The following is a 7,616-nucleotide window of genomic DNA, read 5'->3' on the forward strand; positions in this document are numbered from 1 at the left end:
AGAGGGAGAGGGAAGGTTTAGATCGGTAGAGGGAGAGGGAAGGTTTAGTTTGGTAGAGGGAGAGTTTAGATCGATAGAGGGAGGGTTTAGATCTGTAGAGGGAAGGTTTAGATCGGCAGAGAGAGGGTTTGGATCGGTAGAGGGAAGGTTTAGATCGGTAGTGGGAGGATTTTGATCGGTAGAGGGGGAGGGAGGGTTTAGATCGGTAGAGGGAGAGGGAAGGTTTAGATCGGTAGATGGAGAGGGAAGGTTTAGATTGGTAGATGGAGTGGGATCGGTAGATCGGTAGAGGGAGATTGACGGTTTAGATCGGTGGAGGCAGAGGGAAGGTACAGATCTGTGGAGGGAGAGGGAATGTTTAGATCGATAGAAGGAGAGGGTTGGTTTAGGTTGGTAGCAGGAGAGGGAAGGATTATATCGGTAGAGGGAGACGGTCGGTTTAGATCAGTAGAGGGAGACGGTCGGTTTCGATCAGTAGAGGGAGAGGGATGGTTTAGATCAGTAGTGGGAGAGGGTAGGTCTAGATCTGTAGAGGGAGAGGGAAGGTTTAGATCGGTAGAGGTAGAGGGAAGGTTTAGATCGGTAGATGGAGAGGGAAGATTTAGATCGGTAGAGGGAGAGGGAAGGTTTAGATCGGTAGATGGAGAAGGAATGTTTAGATTGGTAGAGGGAGAGGGAAGGTTTAGATCCGTGGAGGGAGAGGGAAAGTTTAGATCGGTAGAGGGAGAGGGAAGGTTTAGATCGGTAGAGGGAGAGGGAAGGTGTAGATCGGTAGAGGGTGAGGGAAGGTTTAGATCGGTAGATGGAGAGGGAAGATTTAGATCGGTAGAGGGAGAGGGAAGGTTTAGATCGGTAGATGGAGAAGGAATGTTTAGATCGGTAGAGGGAAAGGCATGGTTTAGATCGGGAGAGAGATGGTTTAAATTGGTAGATGGAGAGGGAAGCTTTTGATCGATAGAGGGAGAGGGAAGGTTTAGATCGGTAGAGGGAGGGTTTAGATCGGTTGAGGGATGGTTTAGATCGGTAGAGGGGGAGGGAAGGTTTAGTTTGGTAGAGGGAGAGTTTAGTTCGATAGAGGGAGGGTTTAGTTCGATAGTGGGAGGATTTTGATCGGGAGAGGGGGAGGGATGGTTTAGATCGGGAGATAGAGGGAAGTTTTAGATCGGTAGAGGGGGAGGGAAGGTTTAGATCAGTAGATAGAGTGTTTAGATCGGTAGGGGGGAGGGAAGGTTTAGATCGGTAGATGGAGAGGCAAGGTTTAGATTGGTGGAGGGAGAGGGAAGGTTTAGATCTGTGGAGGGAGAGGGAATGTTTAGATCGGTAGAAGGAGAGGGATGGTTTAGATTAGTAGCGGGAGAGGGAAGGATTATATCGGCAGAGGGAGACGGTCGGTTTAGATCAGTAGAGGGAGACGGTCGGTTTAGATCAGTAGAGGGAGAGGGATGGTTTAGATCAGTAGTGGGAGAGGGTAGGTCTAGATCTGTAGAGGGAGAGGGAAGGTTTAGATCGCTAGATGGAGAGGGAAGGTTTAGATCGGTAGAGGGAGAGGGAAGGTTTAGATCGGTAGAGGGAGTTTGAAGGTATAGATCGGTAGAGGGAGAGAAAAGGTTTAGATCGGTGGAGGCAGAGTGAAGGTATAGATCGGTAGATGGAGAGAGAAGGTTTAGATCCGTAGATGAAGGTTTAGATCGGTAGAGGGAGAGGGAATGTTTAGATCGGTAGAGGGAGAGGGAAGGTTTAGATCGGTGGAGGGAGAGGGAAGGTTTAGATCGGTGGAGGGAGAGGGAAGGTTTAGATGGTAGATGGAGAGGGAATGCTTAGATCGGTGGAGGGAGAGGGAAGGTTTAGATCGGTGGAGGGAGAGGGAAGGTTTAGATCGGTAGATGGAGAGGGAAGGTATAGATCGGTAGAGGGAGAGGGAAGGTTTAGATCGGTGGAGGGAGAGGGAAGGTTTAGATCGGTAGATGGAGAGGGAAGGTTTAGATCGGTAGAGGGAGTTTGAAGGTATAGATCGGTAGAGGGAGAGAAAAGGTTTAGATCGGTGGAGGCAGAGTGAAGGTGTAGATCGGTAGATGGAGAGGGTAGGTTTAGATCGGTAGAGGGTGAGGGAAGGGTTAGATCGGTAGATGGAGAGGGAAGGTTTAGATCGGTGGGGGGCGAGCGAAGGTTTCGATCGGTGGAGGGAGAGGGAAGGTTTAGATCGGTGGGGGGAGAGGGAAGGTTTAGATCGGTGGGGGGAGAGGGAAGGTTTAGATCGGTAGATGGAGAGAGAATGTTTAGATCGGTGGAGGGAGAGGGAAGGTTTAGATCGGTGGAGGAGAGGGAAAGTTTAGATCGGTAGAGGCAGAAGGAAGGTTTAGATCGGTAGAGGGAGAGGGAAGGTGTAGATCGGTAGATGGAGAGGGTAGGTTTAGATCGGTAGAGGGTGAGGGAAGGTTTAGATCGGTAGTGAGAGGGTTCAGATCAGTAGAAAGAGTGGGAAAGTTTAGATCAGTGGAGGGAGAGCGAGGGTTTTGATCGGTAGAGGGAAAGGTATGGTTTAGATCAGGAGAGGGAAGGTTTAAATCGGTAGATGGAGAGGGAAGCTTTTGATCGATAGCGGGAGAGGGAAGGTTTAGATCGGTAGAGGGAGGGTTTAGATCGGTTGAGGGACGGTTTAGATCGGTAGGGGCGGAGGGAAGGTTTAGTTTGGTAGAGGGAGAGTTTAGATCGATAGAGGGAGGGTTTAGATCTGTAGAGGGAAGGTTTAGATCGGCAGAGGGAGGGTTTAGATCTGTAGAGGGAAGGTTTAGTTTGGTAGCTGGAGAGGCAAGGTTTAGATCGGTGGAGGGAGAGGGAAGGTTTAGATCTGTGGAGGGAGAGGGAATGTTTAGATCGGTAGAAGGAGAGGGATGGTTTAGGTTGGTAGCGGGAGAGGGAAGGATAATATCGGTAGAGGGAGACGGATGGTTTAGATCTGTAGAGGGAGAGGGATGGTTTCGATCAGTAGAGTGAGAGGGAAGGTTTAGATCAGTAGATGTAGTGGGAAGGTTTAGATCGGTAGAGGGAGTTTGAAGGTTTAGATTGGTAGAGGGAGAGAAAAGGTTTAGATCAGTAGATGAAGGTTTAGATCTGTCGATGGAGAGGGAAGGTTTAGATCGGTAGAGGTAGAGGGACGGTTTAGATCAGTGGAGGGAGAGGGAAGGTTTAGATCGGTAGATAGAGAGGGAAGGTTTAGATCGGTGGGGGGAGAGGGAAGGTTTCGATCGGTGGAGGGAGAGGGAAGGTTTAGATCGGTGGGGGGAGAGGGAAGGTTTAGATCGGTGGAGGGAGAGGGAAGGTTTAGATCGGTAGATGGAGAGGGAATGTTTAGATCGGTAGAGGGAGAGGGAAGGTTTCGATCGGTGGAGGGAGAAGGAATGTTTAGATCGGTGGGGGGAGAGGGAAGTTTTAGATCAGTGGAGGGAGAGGGAAAGTTTAGATCGGTAGAGGGAGAGGGAAGGTTTAGATCGGTAGAGGGAGAGGGAAGGTGTAGATCGGTAGATGGAGAGGGTAGGTTTAGATCGGTAGAGGGTGAGGGAAAGTTTAGATCGGTAGTGAGAGGGTTTAGATCAGTAGAAGGAGTGGGAAAGTTTAGATCAGTGGAGGGAGAGCGAGGGTTTTGATCGGTAGAGGGAATGGAATGGTTTAGATCGGGAGAGGGAAGGTTTAAATCGGTAGATGGAGAGGGAAGCTTTTGATCGATAGAGGGAGAGGGAAGGTTTAGATCGGTAGAGGGAGAGGGAAGGTTTAGTTTGGTAGAGGGAGAGTTTAGATCGATAGAGGGAGGGTTTAGATCTGTAGAGGGAAGGTTTAGATCGGCAGAGAGAGGGTTTGGATCGGTAGAGGGAAGGTTTAGATCGGTAGTGGGAGGATTTTGATCGGTAGAGGGGGAGGGAGGGTTTAGATCGGTAGAGGGAGAGGGAAGGTTTAGATCGGTAGATGGAGAGGGAAGGTTTAGATTGGTAGATGGAGTGGGAAGGTTTAGATCGGTAGAGGGAGATTGACGGTTTAGATCGGTGGAGGCAGAGGGAAGGTACAGATCTGTGGAGGGAGAGGGAATGTTTAGATCGATAGAAGGAGAGGGTTGGTTTAGGTTGGTAGCAGGAGAGGGAAGGATTATATCGGTAGAGGGAGACGGTCGGTTTAGATCAGTAGAGGGAGACGGTCGGTTTCGATCAGTAGAGGGAGAGGGATGGTTTAGATCAGTAGTGGGAGAGGGTAGGTCTAGATCTGTAGAGGGAGAGGGAAGGTTTAGATCGGTAGAGGTAGAGGGAAGGTTTAGATCGGTAGATGGAGAGGGAAGATTTAGATCGGTAGAGGGAGAGGGAAGGTTTAGATCGGTAGATGGAGAAGGAATGTTTAGATTGGTAGAGGGAGAGGGAAGGTTTAGATCCGTGGAGGGAGAGGGAAAGTTTAGATCGGTAGAGGGAGAGGGAAGGTTTAGATCGGTAGAGGGAGAGGGAAGGTGTAGATCGGTAGAGGGTGAGGGAAGGTTTAGATCGGTAGATGGAGAGGGAAGATTTAGATCGGTAGAGGGAGAGGGAAGGTTTAGATCGGTAGATGGAGAAGGAATGTTTAGATCGGTAGAGGGAAAGGCATGGTTTAGATCGGGAGAGAGATGGTTTAAATTGGTAGATGGAGAGGGAAGCTTTTGATCGATAGAGGGAGAGGGAAGGTTTAGATCGGTAGAGGGAGGGTTTAGATCGGTTGAGGGATGGTTTAGATCGGTAGAGGGGGAGGGAAGGTTTAGTTTGGTAGAGGGAGAGTTTAGTTCGATAGAGGGAGGGTTTAGTTCGATAGTGGGAGGATTTTGATCGGGAGAGGGGGAGGGATGGTTTAGATCGGGAGATAGAGGGAAGTTTTAGATCGGTAGAGGGGGAGGGAAGGTTTAGATCAGTAGATAGAGTGTTTAGATCGGTAGGGGGGAGGGAAGGTTTAGATCGGTAGATGGAGAGGCAAGGTTTAGATTGGTGGAGGGAGAGGGAAGGTTTAGATCTGTGGAGGGAGAGGGAATGTTTAGATCGGTAGAAGGAGAGGGATGGTTTAGATTAGTAGCGGGAGAGGGAAGGATTATATCGGCAGAGGGAGACGGTCGGTTTAGATCAGTAGAGGGAGACGGTCGGTTTAGATCAGTAGAGGGAGAGGGATGGTTTAGATCAGTAGTGGGAGAGGGTAGGTCTAGATCTGTAGAGGGAGAGGGAAGGTTTAGATCGCTAGATGGAGAGGGAAGGTTTAGATCGGTAGAGGGAGAGGGAAGGTTTAGATCGGTAGAGGGAGTTTGAAGGTATAGATCGGTAGAGGGAGAGAAAAGGTTTAGATCGGTGGAGGCAGAGTGAAGGTATAGATCGGTAGATGGAGAGAGAAGGTTTAGATCCGTAGATGAAGGTTTAGATCGGTAGAGGGAGAGGGAATGTTTAGATCGGTAGAGGGAGAGGGAAGGTTTAGATCGGTGGAGGGAGAGGGAAGGTTTAGATCGGTGGAGGGAGAGGGAAGGTTTAGATGGTAGATGGAGAGGGAATGCTTAGATCGGTGGAGGGAGAGGGAAGGTTTAGATCGGTGGAGGGAGAGGGAAGGTTTAGATCGGTAGATGGAGAGGGAAGGTATAGATCGGTAGAGGGAGAGGGAAGGTTTAGATCGGTGGAGGGAGAGGGAAGGTTTAGATCGGTAGATGGAGAGGGAAGGTTTAGATCGGTGGGGGGAGAGGGAAGGGTTAGATCAGTAGATGGAGAGGGAAGGTTTAGATCGGTGGGGGGAGAGCGAAGGTTTCGATCGGTGGAGGGAGAGGGAGGGTTTAGATCGGTGGGGGGAGAGGGAAGGTTTCGATCGGTGGAGGGAGAGGGAGGGTTTAGATCGGTGGGGGGAGAGGGAAGGTTTCGATCAGTGGAGGGAGAGGGAAGGTTTAGATCGGTAGATGGAGAAGGAATGTTTAGATCGGTAGAGGGAGAGGGAAGGTTTAGATCGGTAGAGGGAGAGGGAAGGTGCAGATCGGTAGATGGAGAGGGTAGGTTTAGATCGGTAGAGGGTGAGGGAAAGTTTAGATCGGTAGTGAGAGGGTTTAGATCAGTAGAAGGAGTGGGAAAGTTTAGATCAGTGGAGGGAGAGCGAGGGTTTTGATCGGTAGTGGGAAAGGAATGGTTTAGATCGGGAGAGGGAAGGTTGAAATCGGTAGATGGAGAGGGAAGATTTTGATCGATAGAGGGAGGGTTTAGATCGGTTGAGGGACGGTTTAGATCAGTAGAGGGGGAGGGAAGGTTTAGTTTGGTAGAGGGAGAGTTTAGATCGATAGAGGGAGGGTTTAGATCTGTAGAGAGAAGGTTTAGATCGGCAGAGAGAGGGTGTAGATCGGGAGAGGGAAGGTTTAGATCGGTAGAGGGAAGGTTTAGATCGGTAGAGGGAGGGTTTAGATCGGTAGTGGGAGGATTTTGATCGGGAGAGGGAGAGGGAGGGTTTAGATCGGGAGATAGAGGGAAGTTTTAGATCGGTAGAGGGGGAGGGAAGGTTTAGATCAGTAGAGGGAGGGTTTAGATCGGTAGAGGGGGAGGGAAGGTATAGATCGGTAGATGGAGAGGCAAGGTTTAGATCGGTGGAGGGAGAGTGAAGGTTTAGATCTGTGGAGGGAGAGGGAAGGTACAGATCTGTGGAGGGAGAGGGAATGTTTAGATCGGTAGATGGAGAGGGTAGGTTTAGATTGGTAGCGGGAGAGGGAAGGATTATATCGGTAGAGGGAGACGGTCGGTTTAGATCAGTAGAGGGAGAGGGATGGTTTAGATCAGTATTGGGAGAGGGTAGGTCTAGATCTGTAGAGGGAGAGCGAAGGTTTAGATCGGTAGATGGAGAGGGAAGGTTTAGGTCGGTGGAGGGATAGGGAAGGTTTAGATCGGTAGATGGAGAGTGAAGGATTACATCGGTAGAGGAAGAGGGAAGGTTTATTTCGGTAGAGGGAGAGGGAGGGTTTAGATCGGTGGGGGGAGACGGAAGTTTTAGATCGGTGGAGGGAGAGGGAAGGTTTAGATCGGTAGAGGGAGAGGGAAGGTTTAGATCGGTAGAGGGAGAGGGAAGGTTTAGATCGGTAGAGGGTGAGGGAAGGTTTAGATCGGTAGATGGAGAGGGAAGGTGTAGATCGGTAGATGGAGAGGGAAGGTTTAGATCGGTAGAGGGAGAGGGAAGGTTTAAATCGGTAGATGGAGAGGGAAGCTTTTGATCGATAGAGGGAGAGGGAAGGTTTAGATCGGTAGAGGGGAGGGAAGGTTTAGTTTGGTAGAGGGAGAGTTTAGATCGATAGAGGGAGGGTTTAGATCGGTAGAGGGAAGGATTAGATCGGCAGAGAGAGGGTTTAGATCGGTAGAGGGAGGGTGTAGATCGGGAGAGGGAAGGTTTAGATCGGTTGAGGGATGGTTTAGATCGGTAGAGGGGGAGGGAAGGTTTAGTTTGGTAGAGGGAGAGTTTAGATCAATAGAGGGAGGATTTAGATCGGTAGAGGGAAGGTTTAGATCGGCAGAGAGAGGGTTTAGATCGGTAGAGGGAGGGTGTAGATCGCTAGAGGGGGAGGGAAAGTTTAGATCGGTGGAGGGAGAGGGAAGGTTTAGATCGGTAGA

The sequence above is a fragment of the Hypanus sabinus genome, chromosome 18 (assembly GCF_030144855.1).
Source record: "Hypanus sabinus isolate sHypSab1 chromosome 18, sHypSab1.hap1, whole genome shotgun sequence".
Lineage (NCBI taxonomy): Eukaryota > Metazoa > Chordata > Chondrichthyes > Myliobatiformes > Dasyatidae > Hypanus > Hypanus sabinus.